The sequence below is a fragment of the Aotus nancymaae genome, unplaced genomic scaffold (genome assembly GCF_030222135.1).
Source record: "Aotus nancymaae isolate 86718 unplaced genomic scaffold, 86718_ANA_hifiasm-v0.15.2.pri h1tg000046l, whole genome shotgun sequence".
NCBI lineage: Eukaryota > Metazoa > Chordata > Mammalia > Primates > Aotidae > Aotus > Aotus nancymaae.
Window position 1 is genome coordinate 4197582 of NW_026988460.1, and position 16544 is coordinate 4214125.

General features: G+C 34.2%; 1 long non-coding RNA gene across 1 annotated transcript in view; it reads left to right on the forward strand.

Annotated features, from left to right (window-relative positions):
- Positions 1-12864, forward strand: part of LOC110567413 (uncharacterized) — a 160950-nt gene extending 148086 nt beyond the window's left edge. The window contains exon 5 of the long non-coding RNA XR_010337202.1: positions 12242-12864. This is a non-coding gene — a long non-coding RNA (uncharacterized LOC110567413). The remainder of the gene's footprint in view (positions 1-12241) is intronic.
- Positions 12865-16544: the final 3680 nt, after the last annotated feature.

The following is a 16544-nucleotide window of genomic DNA, read 5'->3' on the forward strand; positions in this document are numbered from 1 at the left end:
TCCTTCCTCCCTCTCTCTTCCCCCCTTCCTTCCTTCCTTCCTTCCTTCCTTCCTTGTAGCTTTTTGCAGGCAGATAACTTATTGTACCAGTACAAGTTAAAACTGAAATTGTTTCTCCAATGAATTTCCAAGGTAGGTTTGTTGAGTATCAATTGACAATTGACCATTAATAGAAGGATTTATTTCTGGACTTGGCTCTATTCCATTGATCCATATGTCTGTCCTTATGCCAGTATCATATTGTCTTGATGATATTGCAACTAAAGTTGTAAATTTGCAACTAAAGTAGTAAATTTTGATATGAGGAAGTGAAAGTCCTCTAACTTGCTTCTTTTCTCAAACTCCTTTATCTATCCTAGGTCTTTCCCTTTCCATATACATTTAATGATCAGCTTGTCAATTTCTGAAACCACAACAACAAAAAAACGCCTGGTGAAAATTTGAAAAGGACTTCATTGAATACATAGATCAATTTGAGCATAGTTACCAACTTAGCAATACTGACTCTTCCAATCCATAGATATAGAATATCTCCCCATTAATTTAGATCTTCTCAGCAATATTTTATAATTTTCAGTGTACAAGTCTAGAATTTTTAAATTTATTCCTAAGTATCTTATTCTTTTTGATGCTATTGTGAAACATATTCTTAAATTTATTTTTGGATTCTGTATTCATATGTAGAAGTACAATTTATTTTTGTATATTGATCTTGTATCCTGTGACCTTGCTATACTTGTCAGTTCTAAGCTTTGGTTTTGTGTGTGGATTTCTACACATGGTATCATGTCATCTTCAAATAAGACAATTTAACCTCTTTTTTTCCAGTCTAGATGCCTTTCTTTTATATGCCTTTTATTTCTTCTTCCTATCTAATTGCACTGGCTTTAACTTCCAATACATTGTTGAAAAGAAGTGGTGAGAGGGGGAATTCTAATCCTGTTCCCAATCTTAGAGGACTTCCTTCAGTCTTTTACGAGGAAGTATGATGTTCACTGCAGATTTTACATAGATGCACTTTATCACATTAAGGAAATTCTTGCATATTTTAAGCTTAAGAGCTTCTGTTATGTATGGATGTTAGAATTTTTTGAATGCTTTTTCATTATCTACTGAGATAATCATGTGGTTTTTGTCCTTTCTCTGTTAATATGGTGTTTCATATTAATTTTTAGCTCTTAAACTATCTTTGCATTCCTAGCATAAATTCCTCTTGATTGTGTTAATTCTTTTTATATGTTTAATTTGGTTTGCTAATATTTTGTTGAGAATTTTTGTATCTATATTCATGAGGGATATTGGTCTGTGTTTTTTGCTTTTTTTGGTGATGTATTTGTTGGACGTTAGTATCAGCCCTCATAGAGTGCCCTCATAGGCCAGGCAGGATAGCTCATGCCTATAATCTCAGCACTTTGGGAGATTGAGGTGGGAAGATCACGAGGTCAGGAGTTCGAGACCAGACTGACCAACATGGCAAAATCCCGTCCCTACTAAAAATACAAAACTTAGCCAGGTGTGGTGGTGTGCATCTGTAATCCTAGCTACTTAGGAGGCTGAGGCTGGAGAATTGCTTAAATCTGGGAGGTGGAGGTTGCAGTAAGCTGAGATCACGCCACTGTACTCCAGCCTGGACGACAGAGCAAAACTATATCTCAAAAAAAAAAAATGCCCTTATAAAATGATTTCAGAATTTCTTCTCCTCCTCTGTTTTCAGGGGAATTTGTAGAGTATTGGTATTATTGCTCCTTTCAGTGATTTATAGAATTCATCAGTGAACCCTCTTGACCTGGGTTCTTCTTTCTGGCAATTAATTTATTTTCTTTATTTGTTATAGGTGCATTCAAATTTTCTATTTTTTCTCCAGTCAATTTTGGTAATTCGTGTTTTTCTAATAATTTATTCTATCTAAGTTGTTCAATTTGTTGACATAATGTTGTTCTTTGTACTTTATAATTATTTTAATTTCTAAAGATTCAGTGGTATGTCTCCTCATTCATATTTAATTTTTGGGATCTGTGTCATCCTTCTTTTTCTCTTGGCCGAATTTTGGTTTTCACTTTTGTCAGTGATTCCAAAAAACAAGCTTTTGGTTTTATTGATTTTATTTATTTATTTTTCTGTTTTCTAATTCAATGGTTTACCTCTCTAATCTTTATGTTTCCTTTTTTTTTTTTTTTGACTGCCTTGAGTTTATTTGCTTCTTCCTTTTCAAGAATCTTAAGATGTAAGATTAGATAATTGCTTTCAGATCTTTCATCTTTTTAAATATAGGCATTTAAAACTAATTTCTGTCCAAGTGTTGGTTTAGGTGAAACCAAAAAATTTTTGTATGTGTATTTTTATTTTCATTCTGCTCAAAATGCTTTCTAATTTCCCTTGTGATTGCTTCTTTAACCCTTAGGTTATTAAGTAATACATTGTTTAATTTCCAAATGATTGTGGGCTTTACAAGTATTTTTTCTGTTGCCAATTTCCAATTTAATTCCATTTGGTTGAAGAACATACTTTGTATGATTTCAATTCTTTTAAATTTGTTATGATTTATAGTATGGCCTAGTTAATCTGTTCTGGAGAATGTTCCACGTGCACTTGCAGTGAAGACCTATTCTGCTGTTGTTGGGTGGAATGTCCTCTAGAAGTCTGATAGATCGTGTTGGTTGGTAATAGTGTCCAAGTCTTTTATAGCCTTGCTGATTTTATGTCTAATTGTTCTATCAGTTTCTAAGAGTGTAATATGAACTATCATTTCTGAATTGTCTCTTTCTCCTTTCATTTCTGTCAGGTTTTGTTTACTGTATTTTGAGGCTCTGTTGGTAGATGCACATATGTTTAAAACCGTTATATATTTTCCTGTTGAATTGATTACTTTATCATTATAAAATGTTCTCTTCCCTTTTGTCTCTAGAAAGATTTTTTTAATCTTAAAGTCTATTTTGTCTAATATTAGTATAGTTACTCCAATTGTTTTTTTGGTTACTGTTTGCATGGTTTATCTATTTCTATCTTTTTACTTTTACCTTTATTTGTATTTTTGAATCTAAAGGGTATCTCTTATAGGTGCTATATTATTGGACCCCTTTTTCATTATCTAGTCTGACAACCTCTATCTTTTGATTGGATGCTTAATCTATTCACATTCAATGTAATTATTGATATGGTATGATTTATTTCTATTTTGCTAATTGTTTTCTATATATCTTATGTCTTTTTTGTTTTGCCTTCTTTTGTGTTAAATATATAGTTTTAAGTGTACCATTTAAATTTCTTTGTTTTTTGTTTTTTGATATATATATATATATATCAGAACTATATATATTATCTATCTATTAATATAGAATATATATATATATAGAGAGAGAGAGAGAGTTATCTTTGGTTGCTTTGAGGATTACAATGTACATCTTAATTTTAAACAATCTAGTTTAGATTAATATTAGCTTACTTTCACTAGTATATAGAAACTTTCTTCCAGTATAGTTCCCTTCCTCTTCTCTTCATTTGTGTTGTTATCATTATATAAATTACATAAAATGCTTACTTTGTAGGATTTTAAAATGCAGATTGGGGTTTTCACTAACTCTCATAGGCTCTGAGCAGACATTTTAAAGACCTTGGGCAGAAGAGAGTCATAACAAAAAGCACATTTTAGGAATATTAACCAGGCGGTGGCATGAACACTGTGTTCGGGCTGGCAGTGGAAGAAGAGATCAGAAATGGGTAAAAAGAAGGAAGAACGATGACTTAGTAAAACAATGGGCTCTTAATTTTACTGAAGTTCCCAAACTGAAGTTGAAGTTATTCTGGAGAAAGTTGGAAAAAAATTGCCTCAAGCTCTTCCAGGGTTCCTAGCGACCAAACACTAGGTTTACTTGTGAGTGGATCCAATGGTTCAAAGCACAGATATGAGAGTTCTCAGAGTAATTGCCTTGTATAGTTTAGCCATGCGCCCCATAAACCCATGAACCCTATTTTAAAGGGCAAATTTCTTGTGGTAACTGGCAAAGTAATCTCTTTAACTTGTCCATAAGACGTGATTAGTTGGAGACACTGGTCCATTGGCCTTGCAGTGATTGTGCTGATGGATTTGGGTTCATAAAAAGCTTATTTTTTATTATTACCAATTCATGTGTTTGTCATTTGAGGGGGAAACAAGTGCAAAGAATCTGAGATTCTAATGCAGGCAGATGAAAGCTCATATTTTCGTTCTGCCTCTAACTAGCTGTGTCATTTTGAGACGATTGTCTAGTATTTCTGAACCACGGTTTCCTCATCTACTCATGGGAATGATACTTATCTCTCCATGATATGATATGTATAGACACCCTAGCACAATGACTGGCATTGTTCAATTAATAGTGGCTATTATCCAAAGAGGGCTTATCAGAGGACAACATAAGATTTCAAAAAAAAGATCTATTTTTTCCCTTTCAAGGGAGAAAATAAACTTCAAGGCATTTATTCAGGTAAATTGTACTTTTGCATGAATGCTGTAAACCTTGTGCCTGCACTATTTCTGGTTAGATGATTTGAGGACCAGCAAAGTTTTACCAGGTAGCTCATGACCTCCCACCTATGCAACAAATAAGGCTTCCAAATCAAGGTAGTATGCATGGTGTTCTGTCCCTGAGCTCAGGAGCCATACCATCTGGGCTCACTCACTCTGTGATCTTGGACAAGTTTTTTAACCTCTCTGTGGCTATACTTCCTCATCTATAAAATCCAGAGGTTAATAATAGAAACTACCACAAAGAATTAAGTGAGTTAACACATGTGAAGTTCTTGGAAGAGTGCTTGGCACTCTCTATGTACATCTTATTGTTATTGTTCTTTGGGTTGTTATTTGAGTTTCACATAAAATTTCCTCCAGAAAAGACTTTGGGCTTTAAAAAAAATGTAAAAACTTCTTATTTGCATTATTGAATTTGGTGGCATGATATTTTGAGAAACAGTGCATTAGTATCTGCTGTTTCAAGATATGTTTCAAGATATGTATAGATATATTTTCAAGATACATATAAGATATATTTTCAAGAGATATTCTACTAAATGGTCATGTTAACTGGAGAGCCCCAAGGAAATGAATTCTGTGGACTTGTGGAGTAGGGTTTTGAGAATTTACTATGAACCATCTACTACATGTACAGAAAAACAAATCTCTTAATTAGGATATAATTTGTATCAATTATATAACCATTTTCTAGGTGATATAGAAAGAGCAAGACTTGGTGCAGACTTATCAGATAATACAGATTAATATAGTATTATGGTCTGAATGTCTGTGTCCTCCCCAGATTCATGTTGAAAACCTAATGTGCTGGTATTAGAGATGAGGACTTTTGGAGGTGCTTAGGTCACGAGGGAGAATCTCCCATGAATGAAATTTGTATTCTTATAGAAGAGGCCCCAGAGAGCTGTCTTATTTCTTCCACAATACAAAGACACACAGAAAAGGCACATCTATGAACCAGATGAGTAGCCTGCACTAGACGCCAAATATGCTGATGCTTTGATCTTGGATATTCCAACCTCCAGAACCATGAGAAGCAAATTTCTGTTGTTTATAAGCTACCAATTTTATGATATTTTATCATAGTACTCCCAATGAACTAAGATGTATAGGAAGTCGTTGTCTAGAAATGCTATGAAAAGCTCATTGCTGAACACTCTGTCGTGGCTTTTCTACCAAGGATCAGAAGTTTCTCTTGAGTAAAGGATATAAAAGATGCTTCCCTGTCTATTTTTTAAAGTTATTGCTCATCAGATTTACCTTTCTTATAGGACCTGATGTCATGGATATGTCTCCAAAATTCAATGCATCACATTCCCAAAGATATTGCCATGGGAAAATATGCCATCTAGCTCTCTGGATATTTTATCCAGGAGGTTCCCTGAAGTGGAAAGATTGGGAGTTGTGATGGTTCCAGATTTTGCACTAACTAATTGTGGACAATTTAGACAGAATATTTAATTCCTCTGAGCCTCACTTTCCTCATCTGTAAGACGTGTAGACTGAACTAAAAGGGCTTCAATTTTCCTTGTAGCTAATATGGCTTCTTTATGAAGCTTCTAGAAATTTCAGGGGCAATAATTTTGATGGGGCCATTGTTCTGTGTTCAACTGGTTAAGATTGTGGGCCTCAGAGTCAGCCAAACCTGGAGTTGAATCCCAACTCTGCACTATAATATTGGGCAGGTCACTTAACCTCTCTGAAACCATTTTAAAGCATGTGTGAAAAAAATATCCTATTAGAGTTTTACAGTGAAAATGTATGTAGTGGAATTCTAAAAGGATGAAGCTCTGTGGTAACTATTGCTATGACGGTGGCTTGCCTTCTCTATGTTGAAGAATTGTTTCCAGTAGGTAGAAGAATAGCAGTTAGCAGTAGACAATATTGCTTTCTCATATTCTATTTTTAATGTAGATCTCTACAAGAGGTGCTCTTGAAGATAGTAGAACTTTTTCCAAAAAGAACAAGGTAAGATAATAGTTTACAAACCATTTACAGCATGCATATCCTCTATGGAATTCTTTAGTAATTATTGCCCTCCTAGAAGCCACTGACCTTCAGGTTGCCCAAGAGTGTCCAGCTGCTCCCACAGAGGTAGAGGGTGATTTAAGGAAGAGCAGAATTAGATTTAAATTCCTGTGTATAACCCCACAAGCCTATTTGGTTTTGAATACCAATGCTGAGTCCATACCTTCCAAGTTAAAACTGCCTGTGACAATTTTCCTTTAGAATATCAACACCAAATACTCAACTAGGACAAAAATTTTGTAAATTTGAATCTTTGATGTCCATGGTTTGTACAATAAATGTCAACAGATTTCCTTTCCTTGCTCTCCAAGGAAAGAGAATATTGAATGTAGGTGGGACTAGATATAATTATATTTTATAGGTATTATTCTCTTTAGTTAACCTCTAAACTATCCTCATTTTCTGTATCAGTGCTGTCTAATAGAAATATAAGATAAGCCTCAAATGTAAGCTACACAAGTAATCTAAAATTTTCTAGTAGTTACAATAAAATGCTTTAAAAAAGGAAAAATTAATTTTAATAATACATTTTATTTAACTCATATATCCAAAATATTATTCTTTCCACATGTAAGCTGTATACTCTATTTTTTTAATGTAGTCTTCAAAATCCAATGTGTATTTTACACTTAAAGCACATCTCAATTTGAGCTATCTATATTTTAAGTGCTCATAGTCACATGTGGCTAGTGACTATCATATTGGAGAGTGAAGTTCTATATCCTTGCATATTAAATTATAGTTGGCTAATAAAAATAAGTATATCAGTGGAAACACATATGGCTTGTTGTTTTCTACCTAGTAATGGGTACAGAACATATAGTGAGTGATTTTTGCATTTAAATAATGAGCAGAATTGTAGCATCTTCTATCTTCTTGTGAAATAACACATGTACATGAAAATAAAGACCATGCTTCAGATGCAGCATTTCTCTAAATGTAACATAGTATATATTTTCACAGTCTTTCAACACATTGTATTTTGAACAATACATATCTAGTCAGATGCCTATGGGAACATGGTGGCTGAGAGGCTGAACTGAGAAAAATATGACCAGAGTACTCCTTTCAGCTACCTCATAAGAACTCCTGAAACTTTATTCTACTGGGAGATCTTAATCTCCTGGAAATCTGGTCAACTAAATGCATCAGCTTTCTTGCTAGCGCAAAGAGCATTAAGGGAACAAATGGCATCACAGACCCTGATGAACATCAGCACCGATTGCATTATGACACCCTAGCTGCTAAATCTTTCATGGTAACGGACCATGCTGGAGATAGACTTCATACTGGAAGAAGCCTGTGGCCATAGCAGGTGGTGCTGATGCCGTCCTTATCACTGAATTTGAAGGATCACTTGAACAACTTGTAATAAGAGGGCTAAAGTATTGATCTTGAACTACATCTGAATGTGTAAAAGGCAATGGTTTTGAATCTCGGAGAGCTGCCCTCACAGGGAAAAATACCATCTTCACAGAAGCAGTGTTTAGGGAGTGAAAGGTAAAGCATTATTTCCATGACCAACGATGTCTCCTTGAAAGACTTGCATATTCCGAATTAAGGACAAAGAGTGGTTCTTTTCCAGGTTTCCTATTCCATCTTTGAGTATCTTGGCTCAAGCATTAGATAGCTGGGTTCACAAGTCAAGGGCACAGGTTCGATCATCACGCAGACTAGTGAACTTCAATATTTCCTGGCCACAGATTCCTTCCTTCTTCTAGCTGCTGTGTTGAATGAGTGTGTAGTTGGTCCCAAGGGAATTAAGGGAGGAAGGGGTGACAGATGAAAACCATTTATCATCTCTATTGGCAAAACTACTCATAACCTATAGAGCATGGGTCAGTAGTGGTGCCTTTTAAAGAAAACCAGCACATGGAACTTATGCCACCAGGCAGAGTCATATGCTTATAAACTGGATCATGGTAAATTTTCAATGAAAGCATGCATTGGCACTAACTGTGAGAAGGATTGCAAAGCCAGTCAACAAAGCAGCAGAAAAGATTAGTTCTTTGAAACATGGGGCTATCAGAAGAGCCTAAGAGAACACAAGTCAGTGAGATCAATGAGTGCAGATAAGAACACTGTTAGAATTGGTAGCCAACATCAGCACTAATGTTTCCATATCAATACTTATTTATGGCCTCACTTGTCAACATTAGGCTTATGTGGAATGTTCTCAATAGATAGCATCATTTCTGCTTGTCCATCAATTTATTAGCATATATCTTGCTTATGTTACTAATCATTGTAATTTCTTGTACTATTCAAAAGGGGGTTATTGGTTATTTTTTACTAAGAAACAATGTGTTATATGTGGAACCCACACCAATGTTTGCCGACACTTGATTCAAATTCTCCCACTGCTTTCTGTGTTTGTTAGTTTCCACCCAATTAAATAGCTGTGTGTTGAATTGCACTGACTATGCTAAAGCTGCTTTCATAATAGAAGCAAGGTGAAGACACATCACGGTCCCTGTCCAAAAAGAGTTCTGTATCTAGCCGGGGAAAAGGAATCATAAAAGAACTAAAATATAAAAGGAAAGTTTCTATCATGGAAAGTGGTTTTGCACACACATGTTTAATGTCACAGATCTGGGAGAAAAAAAGATATTTGGATAAACTTTGGTTTTGCTTATATTGCTACCTATGAATAATCTTTCAAAGCAAAAATCCTTCTCCGTTTTAAGATGGAAAATATCATTTGAAGAAACTTAAAATAAATATAAGTATCAAATACACTATGAAGTCATTGAGTGAAGGCTATTCAGCCACAGCTTTCAGGATATCAAAAAAGCATATGATGTTTTATGCAAGGAGAATTTGTGGCTTACACTTCAAAACTTTATGGATCTAGGAAAATGTTTGTATTTCTTATTTGGTATGATTTAGGGTGATATTTCCTTAACATCTCCTTTTCATATTGTGCAATTCACACTAGAGACATGTCTATGAAATATTTACACATGATTTTTGTTTGAAAGGAAGTAGCTGGTTGCTGCATGAAAGCTTCATGGTGAAGGTTCCTTGCTTTCAAAAGAAAATTGAAGCTAAATAAAAAGATTTCAAGGAGAGTTTAGAGAGGTCTTTTTTTTTTCCTTCTCTGGAGGTAATTGATTTGCTCCCCAAAAGAGTCTTTCTAGAACTCTAGGTAGACAATGCTCTAACCTTGTCAGAAGAGGATAATAAATTTAGAGTTAGACTGGTTTGGAAGGAAGGACTTAGAATGAACTACATTTTATAGGAACAGAGCACCAAGGGTCTGTTGTTAGTTTATAGGCCCTTGATTAGATAGCTTATTGATTTTGGCTGCTGGTGATATGGTTCACGTTCAGAAGGTATCAAACTCATGCTGAATAAAATAGAAGCAAACGCTTTAGAAAAAAATACCCCAGAAAGGAGGGGGACACTGGCTAGCAGTCTAGTTTAGTTCTTCAAATGGAATGGGCAGCTGTGCCTTATTGCCTTTAGCCCTCTGGAAGCAGTTATGTGTATTAAATACTGGAATAACTTGATATTTTAAAAGCTCATATGCTCATCCAAGTAAAATGGTTTTAGAAGACTACCGGGAGTTTTATGATTTTATAGTTAAATCAATACCCAGATTTATGCCTTTTGGACAGAGGAACTTGAATTTAATTGAGAAAATGGATCTAATGAGGATAGACATATTTTGTGCAGATGTACGAGAGGTTTTTTTTCTCTTATTATCTGAAAAATGAAACAGGTACTTTTGTTATGAAGATGAATATAGCTTTACAGGAAAAGTGAGAAATGTTTTAAAAATTTAAAAGAAAATTTGTGACATAATATAGAGGCTCCTGAATGTCTGCAATATGGCAGAATAATTTTTTGTCTCTTTTAAATTCTTGAATTTAAAATTCATTAATATGTAGAAAATCACATAATATTTTTACTTTATACTCCACAATTAATGGCCATATGGTATTAAATTGGCAACCAGACTTTCAAGAATAACAATTTTAAACAGAATCACTTGCAGTCTAGATTTTCCTTTTTTTAAAAAAAATTTTATGATGCTTTAAATAGAAATTTGTATTTTATTCACTGGCTAAATAGAGGTGAAAAATTTTTAAAAGGAAATCGTGAAGGACATTGTTAATTTTTTAAGAGATAGGTATAAATATAGATTATCTCGATATTATTTTCTGTATTCTCAGAAGTCTTGGCATTTTCCAAATACAAGGGAAAATCAAATAAGAAAAATTAGTGAGTGCAGAGATGTTTTGGTGATCTGCAATTTATTTTCCACTAACCCTAATTTTCCACAGCCTTTGACACATTTTGCTTTAGGAAATATTCAAATACAGTGTTCTTACACAAACAAAATTCAATTTCATGGAGATTCTGCCTGTGTAATAACTGCGTGATTAGACCTTGAAATGCAATGAAGCAAATTCAGCTTCTAGAAACATATGGACTCAAGTAACTTAAAGAAAAATCATCGGAGGGCAGAATTTGGCTCTGTGATGCTTTTATGCAATGAAATACTTCCAGAAATAACTGACTGCTTTCCTGCTGTCCAGAAAACACTCTTTAAAAAACATATACACAACAGTTTTTTATATTACTTTTTCCCTTAGACTCTATTTCTCACAAATTAAGAATTGTCTTCTCTCAGGACACTTTATGAACATCAAAATTTTAAAAGTGGAATTTGTATATCAAAGTGCCAGAAACAGGGTACCTTATGTTTTTCGTAAGTATAGAGAATTGATCACTAGTAAATCTGGGAACACCTAAGAGTTATGTCTAGAAGGTTAGCTGAAGCTTAACTTCATTGCCACATATTTCTCCTGGAAGATATTGTGAATATAAGTTTAAAAAAATCTTCAGACATATCAAACCCATACTGTTCAGAGAATTTATAGGTTTTATGTATAATGCTATAAATAAAAATACATTTTCAAAATGAGCACTGCAAAAAATAGAAAATCTGAGTATAGTTTTGGCTGAAATAATTTTGAAAATGCATGAAAAAATGGACATTGATGTAACTTAAAAGGCACAGTCTTGGAGGGGGAGCTTGACACCCAGTTTTTACTCAAATATGAATTATCTTCATTAATGAAAACATAAAAGATGTTTATACCCTTCAATTTCACTTTGTATGTTTTGAAATTTATTCTTGTGTCCTTTAAACCTTCTCTACTCTTTTCAAAGGGCGTACTCAATATCCTAGAAAATCAAAACAAGAATCACTGGATATTCAAAAATGAATGAATCTCCAACCCCTGCCACATATTTCAGGAAGACACCTGGCATATTAGACTAGGAGAGGTATAGAATGAAGCTGAAAAAGCCTCAAGTTGCAGGTTTCTATATTTTGAGGCTATAGTGGAGTGATTTGGCTGGTGCTGATAAGTGATTTGAAAAGTAAGCAGTGATTCAGTCATTTCGTGTCTGGAAAGTAACCTGAAAAGGAGATGCTATCTGGGAAGAATCTGCTAAACAACAATGATTTAATCTAGATAGTTAATTTGATCCACTAGAAATACATTTGCCATTACAGAGAACTTTCTATTGAGCTTCGTTCAATTAAGTTTCATTTCTTAGGTCTTTTGCCTTTATCCAATTGGTAACCATAGGCCAGGTAAAATATTTTTAAAAGCTAGTTAGTTATTGGAACCAATTTTCCCCCCAAATTGTTACTTTGTTTCATTAGTGGTCTTTTTTTTTCTTTTTTAGGTGACAGTCTCATGTTGGCCATGGGGTACTCCTGTGTCATGCTAGAAAGAGTTTATGGTCCCACCTGCATTCATGAGAAAGAGAAAACAAAGCTTCAATTTTAAGTCCTTGGCAATTCCATGCCATTAAGAAACTGCTACTGCCAGCTTTCTGGTGTTATTTAAAGGGGTAAAAAGTTCATTACACTAGTTTTCTTATAAGCTTTGGTTTTATTTCATATTATTTGAAGAGCTGTTCTATTTAATAACAATAAATTGCTTGGAGGATGTCAGATATGTGTTTGGGCTAGGGGTCGCTTTTAGCTGCAAGTAAGAACACTCACCTAAGAGGAGCATAAATGCATCAAAAGAGGAAGGACTAAGGGCAAAAGGCAAGGGACTTCAGGATCTGTGCCTTATAAAGATAACCATACATTCTCTAGATGCTCATGGAACAGAACTATTTCTCATGATCCATTACAACCCAAAGGCAGTCTGGGAAATTCAGGATTTTAACAGGGCACACTTACTATGCTGAACAAAATCTGAGTTCTTAATCTTAAAAAGAAGGAAATGATATTAGAGATACATCTTCATAATAGTTATTTAACTGTTTGTGTTTAATAAACATCACTTCATGTCAAATGCCAGCTTTACACCTGTTGTTTTTTCTTTATTAGAACATACATTGTCTAAGGATTTTCTACTCTCAGTTGTTTGCTTCGTAGCATTCTCATATTAGTTCTTTCCTACTGAGGATGCTGAAAACATCCACACAGGATGATCCAGTGCTGTGCAGGGATTGGGAGGAGATGTAAATTACTGCTTGCATACTTGAGCACTAAAAGCCTACTGCATTTTTCTTCTTGGATAAATACAAGCAGTTTAAATTTATACTGATAGAGACATTATTACCCTATCATATTAATGCATTGAGAATTTAATAGATTGTAATACAAGTTACTGTTTCCTCAAACCATCTATTTTTCAGCAGACTGTTTTACCTTCAAAATAGCCTCTGTTCTGTTTGTCACAGGACCCGTGGGGGGTGCTGCATTAATCAATTCAGTTTAATTTAAAAACATTTATTGAATGCCTACTATTTTCTGTGAGTTTTCAAAATCCATTAAAAATAGCTTTTGGATATTTCAAATAATGATATAAAATTTGTTCAAAATTTTTACAGCAGTAAAAAACAAAATCTACTTTAACTAAAAAAGTAAATATATGTTATATGCTCTAAATCCCCTGTTTAGGCATTATATTATCCTTGATCTTCACCTCATCTGTCCTCTCACGACTTTCGTGTGCACTTCTCTTAAGTAGGAGAATTCATATATGCTCAAACTAGACAATTCTTGCAAAAACTTTAAAAACATTTTTCCCTGAACCATTAGTTGCTTACAATGATCATGAGCCAAAATGACAAAAATTAGTCCTTTTTTAGCTTTGCATACTGTGTTTTTACAATCTTGTTAATCATATTTTCCAGGTAAAAATCATATCTCTATTTAATTTTTTTCTTTAAGAGAATTAAAAATAGTATTAGCAGCACTAATATTAATGAAGTTTTTTCCTTGAGGTGATATTTTGTTACTTTTCAGTATAAGAAACAACTTAATGCATTTAAGACACAGGGAAATAATATAGATGTACGAGAACATGTTACCAAGTTCCACATTTCTGCATCTGGGGAAGGTAGAATGGATAGGAATCTGAATGGCTGATTAGAAACAAATAAGCAAACCAGACCAAAAAGCTTTCCCAGGAGTGTTACTCAAGTCCATACCTCCTAAATTACATCCTCCCTATGGCTATCTGGACATTCATTTTATGAGATATCTTGCACAACTTAATCTCTCATATAATTCTTAGGTTACAAATAGATTTTGGTTTTTGACTGGAATTTTATATTTTGGATGATTGCATTGATTTGTATTTGTTTTCAGGTTGAAACCGCACCTCTACATCTGAGTGTTTATTAAGATGGTATAAAGCATGGTGAGAATAAAAATTGTTTGTACTAGGAAACTGTATTATTTTGTCTTTCAGAAAAAATCTTAACAATAAACCTAATCACATGTCGATATCTTTTTAAGTATGCTTTAAAGGAGTATAAGTGGTTAAATAGGGAGTGAAAAGTGTTGGTTGCTTTATGGAGCAGTTGTGCCTAAAATCGGAGTCAAGTCAATATGTAATGTGCATCAACAAACCATGCAGAAGAGCAGACCTAAGCAAGGTCTAATGTAGAGATAAAGAATCCTGGAAGTGGTTGCAGATATTTAGTAAATCTAGATTTAGGTAAATTGCCATTAATTATAAGAAAAAAATATATGAGTGAGAGGTATTTCATGGTGTCTAAGAAGAATTTTCAACTTTTCTTGATAGCATATCTATTTTCTACAGAATTTAGTTTTATTGTATTCATATGCCTTCAAATGAAAAAATATTCTAGAAAAGGTTAATTTTCTATCCCTTCAATTATCTATTCAATTAGTATCAACAAGGTCTAAGATTTTTTTTAAGGCTGTCATCTACAAAGCAGCCACTGAACTGGAGCCATTTCTGATTATTGATCATGAATCCTAAGTGGACAATCTAATTTCAAAATCACGAACCAAGCCAATTCTAACATATTTTTGTGTTACAGCTTATTTCCCAAATTTTAATAAGTACGTCCCTCCGCCTTCCCACATACATTTTAATGTTTTCAAATTGAAATACATCTTAAAATCAATATGAACACTTAACAAGGTGGTTTTTCTTTTATATCATGAAAGCTGGTATTCGATTGGTTTAAGTAATAATGAAATTTGTCATCTCGATTAATAGAAAGTCTGGAGACGAACAGGTGTGCTTTTTGATTGATACAGTAGTTTAACTATATTGGGACTTTGGTTCTTTTCATCTCTTCTCTGCTAATGATATGAATATAGGCCTGGCATTGATTTAATCATGGCCATAAGTTGGCTGCCAAGCAATCAAGATACCTTACTTTCTTGCTCATGCCAAACAAAATAGAGAAAGAGTACCTCTCCTGCTAGTCTAATATGTATGTCCTTCCTTTCAATCTGATTGGATCAGTTTGGGCATCTTTCAGACCAATCAGAGTTACCAAGGAAATACCTTGCACTGACTGGTTGATTCTCATCAAGCCCTACTGGAGAAATGCCTGAGTCTCATGAATCACTTCAACTGTATGAGAGGCAGGAAGTATAGGATTCATATTAGGGTTCTGTTAGGAGAGAAGCAGAAGGAAGAGATCTAGATAGACAACTTGTCATGTCCACTCTCAAGAAGTGGACATATGTGAGCTGATCCAGAACCACAAATCTACTGTGCTTTAAAAAAAAGTGTTTCTGAGACTTGATAGATATTATCCAAGAATTTGGATGTGTCCTTTCTCTTATCCCACTTGCTCTACAATCTCCTTTAGAAACTGCCAAATGACTAAGTAATGAATTCCTGATAAGGTGATAATGTCCTAAATGACTTAATATGGTAAGCTTCTCAGGACTACTGCATTATAACAAGATACTCCTAGCATATTATTTCTCTCTGATGATGGTAAAATGTTGGGTCATGGGTTTCACTAGGAGAAAGCTAGTTTGAAGATGAGGGGTCCTGGCCACTCATTGTGGGCTTTACATGGGGCCACCAAAACACCTTTGCACATAGTAATTAGGCTTACATTTTCATTGTTTGCCACTCAAGGGCACACTTCATCTAGAGATATTTCTGCCTCTGCTTCAAGACTCAAATTCAGCATACCCATAATATCTCCATGCCCTAGGGATTCACACTTCAGGTCAGAATTCAAATTCACTAAATTCACGAAGACACAAAATATTTACAAGTGGGAGGTAAAAATCCCATTTGTTCACTGTCTTCATGCTTTAATATATTTCTTTTGGTGGAATTGAGGACCAGGCAAATCATGGAGGTAGTGTTGGGGACTAGGGGAGCTCAATTTATTTGTATTTCATAGGGTTATACCTGTAAGAGGCCATTTAATAGAACTGATTACTCAGGCAAATTCCAAGAAATGTGCTTGAAGGAAACCGCATATACCTCTGTTATACACAGAGGAATTAAGAAAAGCAGAAGACACTTCTGTGAGTGACATAGACCCTGTTTATGATAGGACATCACTATCTGAGAGTTTAGCTTCATCAGCTTTTCATCAATGTTTTGACCTGACATGGATTACAAAATATTCTTCTGTAATGTGAAATTTGGAATTTTCTTCTTTTTCCGATGCTCCCCAAAATGATATTCTATGAGTTATTATTAATACAATGGTAATTAAATAGAAGCTTTCATAT